Source organism: Schistocerca nitens, chromosome 6 (genome assembly GCF_023898315.1).
Source record: "Schistocerca nitens isolate TAMUIC-IGC-003100 chromosome 6, iqSchNite1.1, whole genome shotgun sequence".
NCBI lineage: Eukaryota > Metazoa > Arthropoda > Insecta > Orthoptera > Acrididae > Schistocerca > Schistocerca nitens.
Genome location: NC_064619.1, coordinates 597,135,613 through 597,150,600, shown reverse-complemented (window position 1 = coordinate 597,150,600; position 14,988 = coordinate 597,135,613). Strand labels below are relative to the sequence as shown.

General features: G+C 43.8%; 1 protein-coding gene across 1 annotated transcript in view; it reads right to left on the bottom strand.

Annotated features, from left to right (window-relative positions):
- The window catches only part of LOC126262966 (monocarboxylate transporter 1-like), a 278,318-nt gene extending 263,780 nt beyond the window's left edge, over positions 1-14,538 (bottom strand). Inside the window, exon 1 of the mRNA XM_049959916.1 lies at positions 14,426-14,538. The gene's annotated coding sequence lies outside the window, so the exon portion shown is untranslated. The remainder of the gene's footprint in view (positions 1-14,425) is intronic.
- Positions 14,539-14,988: the final 450 nt, after the last annotated feature.

Here is a 14,988-nt window from a genome sequence, read left to right as displayed (position 1 = left end):
TTGTCAATATTTATAATTTTCAAAAAAACACGAACTTCATAAATCGTTAATACGCGCTTGGTATTCACCAAAGGACAACAGCTGGCCATGGCAGCACCATTCCAAAAACACGGATATAATACTGCGACGAGCCTTCTCTCCTGCCGCGCAGGAAAAATACTGGTAACAATCCACCAGGGATTACATCAGTTTTCCCCGAGTTGCGTGCCGCGCAACTGAATTGGCAGCTGACTCACAGAGGCGCTGGTGTGAGCGTGGGGTTACGTTTCTCTTCCGTCACGATTTCAGCCTTGATAATGCGTACCATCTGTTACGAGAGGTTCAAAGTTATCTTGCCTGAGCACTTAAAATACGCTCGTAAAATGCGGTGTGAGGGGAAATCATAGTTTATAAAGTAATGTAACACGGAGAAATATGCTGTGAAGTGTTTTCGTTATCATCTGGGAACACCATGTTGTAGTACTGAAGGACATGATAAATTTTTTTGGGTGTTAAATCCGATCTGAGGTGTAAAATTATTTTTGCGATATTTCAGTGTCGCATAAGTAGACAATCGAAATTTCACTGACCAATACATCTCTTTTCATATGAGTTAAATAACCTGCTGCAGCAGAGAGAGGAAGGGAACCAGCGGAAAAGTGCTGCTATAGAAGCACCAAAAACTTAGAATAAGTTCCTATTTGTTTAAAAATAACTGACTGTAAAGTGGGATACCAGCTGTCTCATTCAACCTTCCGCAGCACCTTTAAAAATTTTCCCAAAATTTTTGGCTTGCGAACATATCCGCGCTTTTTTATGCTGAGAAAGAAGGAGGCTGTCTCAGTGAAAAAGAGGAGGAGAAGTACTAAATATTTAAATGTTGTGTCATAGAAATAGGGAAGGACACTATGGCAATGTCAGAGAAAGAGAGTAACGCAGTGGCAGTGGAACATAGTTGACCCAGCAAGAACAGTGATAGGAAAACTTAGAACTACTTAAACCTAACTAACCTACGGACATCACACACATCCATGTCCGAGGCAGGATTCGAACCTGCGACCGTAGCGGTCGCCCGGTTCCAGACTGAAGCGCCTAGAGCCGCACGGCCACTCCGGCCGGAGGAAGCTTGTTTCGTTACTTTTTAGTAAAAACGTTTTTGTTATTGAGTCGTCTGATGGAAAATACGTCATTTATATTATTCTTGTTACTTGTATGAAGAGTAATAATTTTTTATCATATTAATTAGGTCTCCAGCATATGCAAACAGATGTGCTATTGTATACCGTGTTTGTGTGATGTAAGAAACGTTTATAACGTGCTGACTTTTATCCGCTTGACATCTTGTGCTAGGGTGTCAGCGTAAAATGGACATTATTTTAGAACATGTTAGAGACCTGAAGATGGCGGCAATGACTCTTGAAACCGGTAGTCTTAAATAAAGAAATTTTCTATGCGAGCTTGACTTTCGAATGGTTTCTAACAAATAAAACAGATCGCCCTTCGGTACTCTGAAAATGAGAAAATTCAATTCTTTTAAAACTTTTCGACACTTTTCCGCGACGACACCTCCCACAAAATAATGGTTCAAATAGCTCTAAGCACAATGGGACTTAATATCTGAGGTCATCAGTCCCCTAGACTTAGAACTACTTAAAACTAACTAACCTAAGGACATCACGCACATCTATGCGCGAGGCAGGATTCGAACCTGCGACCGTAGCAGCAGCGCGCTTCTGGAATGAAGCGTCTAGAACCACTCGGCCACAGTGGACGGCCACAAAATAATGAAATAACGAATCTTTTATCGCTTACTACGTTTGGCTGTTCATGCAGTAATGGTACAGCGTCCAGTATGATGTTTAATTAATTATTTCTTTATAACTAACTCTATACGAAACACGTGTTGCAGACAGTATCCACATGTACCAGAGAATGTACCCGCAATATTATATCATCGTACAGTACATACTTCACGCCAGAAACACTGAGTGCTTAACGTCAAATATTTAACTCTTTAACTCATTTGTTAAGTAATCAGACACTTGAAGCTGTTTTATGCAAGTGAGATCGATTCTTTATAGTATCACGCTGGAGGTTTACTGGTGCTATATTTGCAACCATTCTTCGTCAGTTTCTGTTCATCTTGTTGATTAGAATAACTATTATTCGTCCTTTTGTAACATAATTTCTTTAGTAATACAATATTTTTGTCTCGGTTTATTAACTTATCTCCTGTTTCAATAATACGGTTTCTATGGCTTATGATCCATCATGAGATACGAAATACCAACGGCCTCGCGGCAGTGGTAACACCGGTTCCCATCATATCACCGAAGTTAAGCGATGTCGGGCGGGGGTAGCACTTGGGTGGGCCACCATCCGGTCTGCCGAGCGATGTTGGCAAGTGGAGTGCGTTCAGCCCTTGTGAGGCAGCGGAGCTACTTGTTTGAGAAGTAGTGGCTCCGGTCTCGTAAAATGACTGGGAGACTGGTGTGCTGACGACATGGCCCTCTATATCCCCATCCAGTGTCGCTGGTGCGCTGAGGATGACATGGCGGCCGGTCGGTACCGTTGAACCTTCATGGCCTGTTCGGGAGGAGTTTAGTTTAGTTTATGAGACATAAAATGCTTTGCTACGAGTAGTTCGTCATCGTGAACTGCAGTATCATAAGCAGCAGGCTCACAGTGATATCACTGTAAACACAATTAATTTTATTAAAAAGCACTATATGTATTAAAATCTCCAACAGTACTGACTTAACATCTCCATATCCTTTCACCAATTACTAGCATATCATCCGCTGACTACAACCAAATACGCCTAGTACGAATACATACTGACTTCATTGGCGACTCCATGGAGTGCTGTGTGCACAACGACCATATATGTTAAATTAAAAGGACGCGGCTTCAGTTATTGTGATCGCTTCTCAGTTTTGGTTATTGATAACTTGATACCAGTGTCTGAGTTTAATTTGTATAGCACTGAAGATGATCACATGGTGATCACCATGTGATCGAAAATCGATTCTGCTGTCAATAAAACATTCAATATTACGGACAACGCTGACCTTCCTTTTAATTTAACATACTGACTTGTTCACTGTAACAGATGAAGAACCGGAATAACTGATAAAAGCCTTAATGAAAATAAGTGAGTACTGTCCAATACCTTTCAAAATTAATTTAAAGTTCATCTGATTGATAAACAAGAATGTTATCGACTTCTTTTGCGAAAGACAAATGAAATTTGTTCTTATCTAGAAGACAAACAAGTCAACGAAATTCATCCTACCACACGAGATAAACAAGTTTTTTAATACAGTCAGTATACGGACACATGCTTACACTTGATTTGTATCCGTTGGAGGATAGTCTTTCTTGAACGTTCCACGTGTGTAATGTAAGTCAGTTATCTGGTGCGTGTTCCAGCTAATCGTGACAGGATCCCATTTCATGAGCAGAAGCGCAAGATTGCTGTGTACCACCGCACGAGTGGCAATACACGTGATGCTGCGCAGCTGAACCAAAAATACATCTCACAGTATTACGTGCGTGATTTACGCATCTTTTCTGCAGCTCTCACCTACCTCGGGAGGGTTTTGACGATGGTCGTTGCACGAACTGCCAATTCAGTGCTTTCATCTTCGTTACAGAAGTTAAAATATTTATGAGGAAATGGCGTAGATAATTTTCACAGTAAACACTTTCGTATCTATGAAAATCTTCATTGTACAATTCAGGATAATGAGCAGCAATAGTTTAAGATGAATGTACTTGCGGAATGATAAGCGGCTGTCTCGAAGATCAGGTCCATAAGCTCTCCTGACACGTATTTCAGGCTATGTCTACAAGGAATGCTCTTGTAGACTTGGTACTGAATGTTTACTTTCAAATAAGAGCAAGCGTGTTGTTTCTGCTTGTTAATATACAAGAACACTTTAGCCACATTGTTCGAGATGTCCTGTATTATACATCGAAATGCCAAAGAAACTGATATATCTGCCTAATATCGTGTAGGATCCCCGCGAGCTCGCAGAAGTGCCGTGAAATGAACTCGACTAATGTCTGAAGTAGTGCTGGAGGGAACTGACACCATGAATCCTGCAGGGCTGTCATTAATCCGTAAGAGTACGAAAGCGTGAAGATCTCTTCTGGACAGCACGTTGCAAGGTATCCCAGATAAGCTTAATACTGTTCATGTCTGAGAAGTGTTTAAACTCAGAGGAATGTTCCTGGAGCTATTCTCTAGCAATTCTGTAATTGAGGGGTGTCGCATTGTCCTGCTGGAATTTCCCAAGTCCGTCGGAATGCACAATGAGCATGAAAGGACGCAGATGATCACACAGGATGCTTACGTACTTGTCACCTGCCAGAGTCGTAGCTAGGCGTATTAGGAGTCTCATATCACTCGAACTGCACACGCCCCATACCATTACAGAGCCTCCACCAGCTTGAACAGTTCCCTGCTGACATGCAGAGTACATGAATCCATGAGGTTCTTTCCATGCCTGCACATTTCCATGCGCCCGATACAATTTGAAACTCGTCTGACCAGGCAACATGTTTCCGGTCATCAACAGCCCAATGTCGGTGTTGACGGGTCCAGGCGAGGCGTAAAGCATTCTGTTTTCCTTCGGCTCCGAAAGCCCATATCGATGTTTCGTTGAATGGTTCGCACGCTGAGACTTGTTGATGGCCGAGCATTTTCATCTGCTGCAATTTGCGAAAGAGTTGCACGTCTGTCACGTTGAACGATTCTCTTCGGTCGTCGTTGGTCCGTTTCTTGCAGGATCTTTTTCCGGCCGTCGCGATGTCGGAGATTTGATGTTTTACCGGATTCCTGATATTCACAGTACACTCATGAAATGGAAGTAGGGGAAAATCCCCTTGGAGATGCTGTGTCCCATCGCTCGTGCGCCGACTATAACACCACATTCAAACACACGTAAATCCTGATAACCTGCTATTGTAAAACAACAACTGAGCCAGACACTTGTCGCCTTATATGGGCGTTACCGACCGCAACACAGTCTTCAACCTGTTCACAAAATCTCTGTATTTGAATAGGCGTGCCTATACCAATTTCTTTGGCGCTTCAGTGTAAAACACAAATAATTTAGACCGCATATATCGACGGTTTTTAAATGAACTAACATTACATTTGATCACTGTTATTGTAATGATTCTATTTTCACAAATATTACGTTGAAGAAACAAAAAGAAATTTGGATTGGGGTCATATTGGTCCCAGTGGTACTCAGTGCAAAAATCATGAATAAATTTTAAGTGTCGCAGATTTCAAAATGAACGAAACATGATTGCATACAGTGGACTCAGGGGATGAAAGTCATATATTTTGAAAATGATAGTTTTGAAAACAAGGGAGACAGACCTATACATTTCCAGTGTGATTATGCGGTCATGTTGAACCGAGTGGTATTAGGGGATTAAGCCTGAACACCTGCTACTGTATGCTTACGTCAGTGCTACTTAGCATACATGGGCAGAGCTTCTGAACAAGGTTGACACTGTTATTACACTGCCTTCGATTTACTGTATTTGTGGTTGGTTACACCTGGTTATGAGCCTCCTGGCTGACACTATTTCGTGCATTATTTACAATAGTATTTGGCTTAGAAAACTATTTGTGTGTGGTTTAATTATGCCCTTGTATCTGTAATATAAACGTGTTTCCATTTTGTACCTGTGGAGTTTCTGAACATGACGAACTAAGTCTGCATTTACATCTACGTGAATACTCTGCTATTCATTAATGCCTGGCAGAGGGTTCATCAAACAAGTTTCACACTGAATTGGCAAAGGTCCCGAGTTAGAGTCTCAGTCCTTCACACAGTTTTGATCTGCCAGGAAGTTTCATATTAGCGCACACTTCGCTGCAGAGTGAAAATCTCATTCTGGAAACTTTCACACTATTTCTCTACCGATCTATTCCCGTAGGGCGCGCGTAAAAAACGAACACTTAAATCTTTCCATGAGAGTTGGGATTTCTCTTATTGTATTACGATTCTAATCTCTCTCTATGTAGGTAAGCGTCAAGAGAATATTTACACGCCCTGAAAGTTGGTTCAAAAAATGGTTCAAATGGCTCTGAGCACTATGGGACTTAACAGCGGAGATCATCAGTCCCCTAGAACTTAGAACTTCTTAAACCTAACTAACCTAAGGACATCACACACATCCATGCCCGAGGCAGGATTCGAACCTGCGACCGTAGCGGTCGCGCGGTTCCGAACTAAAGCGCCTAGAACCGCTCGACCACTCCAGCCGACTGACAGTTGGTGATTGAAAATCCTTGAAAAGATCTCGCGGCAACGAAAAACGGCCTTGTTTTAATGAATGGCATCAGAAATCGCGTATCATATCTGTGACACTCTCTGTCGTATTACGCAATGGTACAAAACGAGCTGCCCTTGTCTGAGCTTTTCCTATGCCGTCCGTCAGTACTATCTGGTAAGTGTCCCATAACGCGATACTCTTGCGGTGAACGGATAGGCGTAGTGTATCTAACATAGATATTCTGCCAATAAAACGCAGTCTTTTGTTCCCTTTAGCTCAGTTGCTCTATGGATTGTCTGGTCTAGCCTCTAGGTAGTATTCAATTCTAGCATTTTGCCGTAAGTGATGTTGGCTTCTCACTCAAGGTTTTCTTCTGTTCATTGCGTATTTATCAAACAATCGTTTAATTACTGTTATGTGAATTACATTCAGTGACTTTCACTCATAGATTGTGTACTATTCATTGTGGAGCCGTTAACAATGCTTTTAATTGCAATTACGTGAGTCACAGGTGTTGACTTTTCACTCCAAATAAGCAGTCTAGCAGAGGAGTTAGAAAATACAACGTATGGTGCGATTCAGCAACTCGACTGCAATGTAAAACAGCTTCCGTAAATTTAATGCTAGAAAATTACTGGTTCACCGTTATCCTCTTACACTTCCAGAATAAATCATGATATTTCACAATAATGAGCAGAAATAGCTAATCAGGACAGGGCTCAAACCTACACTCACTTTGTGCTGAGGCGACACAGTCTACAGTACACGACAGAGCGTTTGTAGTAGATGATGAAGACACGGCCATTTTGTATGGAAGGTTGCATTTTCTGCATCTCCAATATCGACCTAAATGCATTACTCACAAATGTCGAACACGTCATTCTCTGTTCTAGTAGTAAGAAATAACAGAACATGAAATATTCCTCAAGCTCTGAAAACTATCGTCACCACACAGTGACATCTTCCCGAACTTGGCAGGATGGCAGCACCACCCAACATGGAAAGCCAGAATTATAAAATTTTGTAAAACAATGCCAGGGTTTCCCAACACTGTGTCACATTGTTGACAGGAGGACTATCTTGACTATGTCTCGACAAGTGGGCAGTAGCCAGACATAAAGTACACTACTGGCCATTAAAATTGCTACACCAAGAAGAAATGCAGATGATAAACGGGTATTCATTGGACAAATATATTATACTATAACTGACATGTGATTACATTTTCACGCAATTTGGGTGCATAGATCCTGAGAAATCAGAACCCAGAACATCCAGTTCTGGCCGTAATAACGGCCTTGATACGCCTGGGAATTTAGTCAGACAGAGCTTGGATGGCGTGTACAGGTACAGCTGCCCATGCAGGTTCAACACGATCCACAGTTGATCAAGAGTAGCGACTGGCGTATTATGACGAGTCAGTTGCTCGGCCACCATTCACCAGACGTTTTCGGTTGGTGAGAGATCTGGAGAATGTTCTGGCCAGGGCAGCAGTCGAACATATTCTGTATCCAGAAAGGCCTGTACAGGGCCTGCAACATGCGGTCGTGCACTATCCTGCTGAAATGTAGGGTTTCGCAGGGTTCCAATGAAGGGTAGAGCCACGGGTCGTAACACATCTGAAATGTAACGCCGACTGTTCAAAGTGCCGTCAATGCGAACAAGAGGTGACCGAGACGTGTAACCAATGGTACCCCATACCATCACGCTGGGTGATACGCCAGCATGGCGATGACGAATGCACGAGTCCAATGTGCGTTCACCGCGATGTCGCCAAACACGGATGGGACCATCATGATGCTGTAAACAGAACCTGAATTCATCCGAAAACATGACGTTTTGTCATTCGCGCACCCAGGTTCGTCATTGAGTACAGCATCGCAGGCTCTCCTGCCTGTGACGCAGCGTCAAGGGTAACCGCAGCCATGGTCTCCGAGCTGATAGTCCATGCTGCTGCAAACGTCGTCGAACTGTTCGTGCTGATGGTTGTTGTCTTGCAAACGTCCCCATCTGTTGACTCAGGGATCGAGACGTGGCTGCACGATCCGTTACAGCCATGCGGATAAGATGCCTGTCATCTCGACTGCTAGTGATACGAGGCCGTTGGGATCCAGCACGGCGTTCCGTATTACCCTCCTGAACCCACCGATTCCATATTTTGCTAACAGTCCTTCGATCTCGACCAACGCGAGCCGCAATTCCGCCATACGATAAACCCAATCGCGATAGGCTACAATCCGACCTTTATCAAAGTCGGAAACGTGATGGTACGTAATTCTCCTCCTCACACGAGGCATCACAACAACGTCTCGCCAGGCAACGCCGGTCAACTGCTGTTTGTGTATGAGAAATCGGTTGGAAACTTTCCTCATGTCAGCACGTTATAGGTGTCGCCACCGGCGCCAACCTTATGTGAATGCTCTGAAAAGCTAATCATTTGCATATCACCGTGTCTTCTTCCTGTCGGCTAAATTTCGCGTCTGTAGCACGTCATCTTCGTAGTGTAGCAATTTTAATGGCCAGTAGTGTACTTGAATAATGATAATATTGAAACCACAGCTGTATTCAATAAACGACGTTGGAATACAATACAGCTGTTGGTTTTAATATTATCATTATTCAAGTATCTTTATTATATCTTGGAATGTTAAAGTGTGGGTCCAACCAGCCAAATTTTCCATGGTTTAAGGTTTACCACAAGCATTCAGACGAATGCCATGCTGAGTTGTACTCAACATCCCTATTTACAACATGCAGCAATAAAACACCTTTGTTAAACGTTATCTACGTCACTAAATCTTAAGAAGCCCGCCCGGCTAACCGCGCCGTCTAACGCGCTGCTTCCAGAACGGGAAGGCGTGCCCGTCCCAGGCACGAATCGGCCCGGCCCATTAGTGTCGAGGTCCGGTGTGCCGGCCAGCTTGTGTATGGTTTTTAAGGCGGTTTTCCATCTATCTCGGCGAAAGCGGGCTGGTTCCCCTTATCCCGCCTAGTTACACTATGTCGGCGATTGCTGCCCAGACACTGTCTCCACGCACAAGTAGTCCATAATTACTCTACCACACAAACATTTGAGGTTACACTCGTTTGGCATGAGACGTTCCTGGGAGGGGGGGGGGGGGTGTCCAGGTGACCACCCACTGTGGGCCGAACTGCACAATATCCCTGGGTTCAGTGTGGGGCGGCGGCGGTGGGCTGGGTGTACTGCTGTGGCCTGTTGTGAACCACTGAGGCCTATGGCAGGGCAAAGCCTCTCCGTCGTTGCTAGGTCCCCAGTTTGATACACAATACACACACAAATCTTAAGAAGTAGACGACATGGAAATGATGTAACAAATCCATTAATACAAAGATCTGACACCTACCCAAATGCTTTCTTCGTGGGCAGACGTTCATACAAATGCTACGGATCCTACCTCAACGACGCGACGATTAACACCTTCAAAGGTCCAAAGACTCATCTGCCTTTAGTCTACAGACGCGTTTCGGTTAAAAGACATACTTACTATTCTAGGTATGAGAGTAATCTACATCCAATAAATATAGAGTCTCTAATCATCAGTATTTTGGAATATAGTGAATTCTAGTACTTTCAACATTGCAGCCCAGTCAGCAATCGTGATAACCTAACATATACGAAACTATAAGCCTCGATTGCGGTAATGAAACCAACCATTACCTAGGTTTCAGCCCAAGTAATTGAGCCTTCTTCAGAAGATATACCTGATCTTACAATATGTTTACGAGGGCATGGTCTAGAAATAAAACTAAAACAATCTGAATAGGCGTAGTCACATTTTAAAAATGCGGTACATAGGTACTAAGTCACCACCAAGACATATAGGATGATCAAAAAGTCAGTATAAATTTGAAAACTGCATAAATCACGGAATAATGTAGATAGAGAGGTACAAATTGACACACATGCTTGGAATGACATGGGGTTTTATTAGAACCAAAAAAATACAAAAGTTCAAAAAATGTCCGACAGACGGCGCTTCATCTGATCAGAATAGCAATAATTAGCATAACAAAGTAAGACAAAGCAAAGACGATGTTCTTTACAAGAAATGCTCAATATGTGCACCATCATTCCTCAACAATAGCTGTAGTCGAGGAATAATGTTGCGAACAGCACTGTAAAGCATGTCCGGAGTTATGGTGAGGCATTGGCGTCGGATGTTGTCTTTCAGCATCACTAGAGATGTCGGTCGATCACGATACACTTGCGACTTCAGGTAACCCCAAAGCCAATAATCGCACGGACTGAAGTCTGGCGACCTGGGAGGCCAAGCATGACGAAAGAGGCGGCTGAGCACACGATCATCACCAAACGACGCGCGCAAGAGATCTTTCACGCGCCTAGCAATACTTGTTTTTTGTTCTAATAAAACCCCATGTAATTCCAAGCATGTGTGACAATTTTTACCTCAATTTTTACCTCTATATCTAGATTATTCCGTGGTTTATTAAGTTTTCAAATTTATACTGACTTTTTGATCACCCAGTATGTGTATATTGGTGGTGACTTAGTACCTATGTACCGCATTTTTAAAATGTGACTACGCCTATTCAGTCTGTTTTAGTTTTATTGCCCTCGTAGACATATTATAGGATCAGGTATATCTTCTGAAGAAGGCTCAATTACTTGGGCTGAAACCTAGGTAATGGTTGGTTTCATTACCGCAATCGAGGCTGATAGTTTCTTATATATACTAAATTCTGTCTGTCTGATGTGCAATTTAGCTTTTTGGTGTGACAGGCTTACACAGAAAATGGCAATTCTTGTGGAGGCCCATGCTTGCAGCTAGACTAATAGGTGACTGGGAGAAGTTTCGGCTGCATGAAGGAGTATCAGCGTCATGGCCGCTGGAATCGAATCACAGCAAACACTCTGACGAAAATGCATTGACCTAAAAGGAGTCATCGTTTAAAATTAACTGAATCTTTGACTGGAAATTCGAGATCCTTTCGATTTACCACACGAGCCGTGAAAGGGCGTTTAAAAATGTGTCATGTATCCCTACAGGAAGTAGTACTGGTCAAAAGATACTAATGGTATGTCCGGAAACCAATACCTGTTGAGATGTGGGCCACACTGTTGTATCATTCCCATCTGTCTGTTACGTAGAAGTAGACACCACAGGCAGTGCTGCATACCAGATACGTACGCAGCACTTCTTTGCAGTGAATAACATACCTTTTTAAATACTTTTGGATCCAGTCGGATCACTCCTATACCGTCTGTGCACTGTCGATGAGTTGTGCATACACGAATGCCTTTCCATATCCCCGTAGCAAGAAATACAAAGGATTCGAGTGCAGTGTACGAGCAAGCCATGCTTTCGGATCACCTCGACCAATCCATCGCCCACGAAATGTTGCAGCGAGGACTGTTCGCACGGTGCGTACCCCGTGGATCAGAAACCACAGTCGTTGTCCAGCTGTAAGGGTAACGTTCTCCAATAGCGCTGGTAATTTATCGTGCAGAAAGTCGTGATACACAGGATGCGTCAGTCTGTTTGGTAAAGTGTGTGAGCCTCTAACCGACAGCTCCTCCCACACGTTAGAGATATCAATGGATATTGGTTTCTGGACATATCATTATAGCAACTTTCCTTCTACGATTACCCAACACTAGCGCTTGTAGGAATATGTGATACTTGTTTTAAGCACCCTATATGATCAGTGAGAATAGTGAAGTGCCCACTGATGATACTACACAGATAGTGAAACATGTTTGTGATTTGGACTCAAACTAAGTTGTGAACATTCCTTAGACCTGTCTCCCGATTCCGTCACAGAATAAAAGTCTCGCGGTAATTTAAGACGACTCTAAATGTTAACTGAAACTGTAAAGACTGTCTTTAAAGGCATATCATATGGAGGAAACACTGTTGTTGTCGTTGTGGTCTTCAGTCCTGAGACTGGTTTCATGCAGCTCTCCATGCTACTCTATCCTGTGCAAGCTTCTTCATCTCCCAGTACCTACTGCAACCTACATTCTTCTGAATCTGCTTAGTGTATTCATCTCTTGGTCTCCCTCTACGATTTTTACCCTCCACGCTGCCCTCCAATGCTAAATTTGTGATCCCTTGATGCCTCAAAACATGTCCTACCAACCGATCCCTTCTTCTAGTCAAGTTGTGCCACAAACTTCTCTTCTCCCCAATCCTATTCAATACCTCCTCATTAGTTACGTGATCTACCCACCTTATCTTCAGCATTCTTCTGTAGCACCACATTTCGAAAGCTTCTATTCTCTTCTTGTCCAAACTGGTTATCGTCCATGTTTCACTTCCACTCCATACAAATACTTTCAGAAACGACTTCCTGACACTTAAATCTATACTCGATGTTAACAAATTTCTCTTCTTCAGAAACGATTTCCTTGCCATTGCCAGTCTACATTTTATATCCTCTCTACTTCGACCATCATCAGTTATTTTACTCCCTAAATAGCAAAACTCCTTTACTACTTTAAGTGTCTCATTTCCTAATCTAATCCCCTCAGCATCACCCCATTTAATTTGACTACATTCCATTATCCTCGTTTTGCTTTTGTTGATGTTCATCTTATATCCTCCTTTCAAGACACTGTCCATTCCGTTCAACTGCTCTTCCAAGTCCTTTGCTGTCTCTGACAGAATTACAATGTCATCGGCGAACCTCAAAGATTTTACTTCTTCTCCATTAATTTTAATACCTACTCCGAATTTTTCTTTTGTTTCCTTTACTGCTTGCTCAATTATGGACAATCATCACCTGTATAACGGAATGACGACAATAAAAATCTATGCCGAACCGGGACTCTAAGACGGATTTCCCACTTATCGCTAGCAGTAACCTTACCGTTAGGCTATGCACGCACTATTTGCTGCCGGACCCAAACTTCCATACGTCGTCAATTATGTGTCTACAACCTTTATGTATATTCCCAAACAGGGGAGACATTTTACTTAAAAGTCGCTTAACCGTTGTCGACGGATACGTACGATATTGTAGTGCCTGTGTTATTCCGAATTGCAATGCAATGTTCCTTTGGGTATGCGTGCAAAGAAACATTGCATCGTGATTCAGAATAACATAGGCACTACAATATCGCAATCTGTCGATTAGATGAAATGTTGAAAAAAATCAGCTGTCATCGGATACTGTCTCTCCTATGAACGTGAAGTGAAATGCCGGCCGGGCTGGCCGAGCGGTTCTAGGCACTACAGTCTGGAACCGCGCGACCGCTACGGTCGCAGGTTCGAATCCTGCCTCGGGCATTGATGTGTGTGATGTCCTTAGGTTTAAGAAGTTCGAAGTTCTAGGGGACTGATGACCTCAGAAGTTAAGTCCCATAGTGCTCAGAGCCATTTGAAACATTTGAAATGAAATACTAAGATACCAGATTCGATGTACAGGCGACTAACTTCTTGGACAATGCAACCAACGATGCAATGGAAATTTAATTAACAAGGACAGAGGCTTTAGCTTAAACAAAGCTCGGAATCCGTTGCTCAGTTGGCTTCCGTCACTTCAGAAAAATGTTGATCCTATCTCCATGCTCATAGATACGTTCCTCTTCAGACTTTTTTGCTGAAGCGTATTGTCTTTTGTCATTTTCTTTACTTGCAACAACTTTTTCACGGTCTGGCGCAGCCTTATGTTTTGTCTTAAATTTCTGTGAGACTGGTATAAACAGGAAGGCTTGCACAGCCATTGTCGATCTGAATAAATTCCTTTTAAGGATTAGGTCGCAACATTTTGAAACTAAAAGCACTATTAAAACATTGGAGCGGTTCTCTCCAGGGTGACTTAAGGCAGTTTTATTTCTTGATGGCTTCGGAAAACAATCGCCTGACCCGCGCACAACCTGTCGCGCTCAAAGTCTGGTTGGTTACCGAATATCGTGGAAAGAAAATAGCAAATGGGCTGCAAACCGAAATATTTCGCCAAGAAAGGCTAAGAGATCAAAGTATACTTTGTTGTAACACAGACGGCGCTGGCGCACTTAATCACGCTGATCCAAGTTATTTGCACGCGCGGAGCTCGTTGATCCCAACGGCGGCCGCAGGGTGTCTGGGGTCCCGTCGCGGCGGCTTAGCGCGTGGATTACAGGCGCAGCTGCGCTGACCCGCACAAAGGCCGGCTCACCCACCTGTTGCTCGCTACTGTGCGTGCGTCGACCTGCGGAGTCGGGTTCCAGTCGCGTTCGGCTGCGCTCGGCTCCGTTCGCGGACGGCGTCCAGTCGGTAACTGGCTGGCGTCGGCGGCGCGCGCGCTACCAGTATGCAAGCCGCTGTGGCTCGTGCCAGACCCCCCCACCACAGCGCACAGTGATTGCCTGCGTCACGCCAGCTGCGGACCCTGCCGGTGCCGATAGCGCGCAAGGCTTTCCGCGGCTTGCGTCATCGCCGAGTACACCGGCTTCCAGGCACTTGGAAGGCGTCCCTGCCTCAATCTACGTCGCTGCACGGCCGTCTGCCAAAACAGCTGAGCGCCACGTTGTCCCTCAGCTGTGGAGGCGTGGAATGCCTTCCTGTTTTCCCGTCACTGTTGACAGAGTACGTGGCTACTCAGGCGGAAGCGAGTAGTGTTTTTCACAGACCACTTCCGCGATAGGATGTGAAGGTTTTTAAATCCCCGCTGGCGTGTACGGCAACAATGCACTAAAATCAGGATTACAAGCCGATGATAGGCAAAATGATGACGTGACTTCAG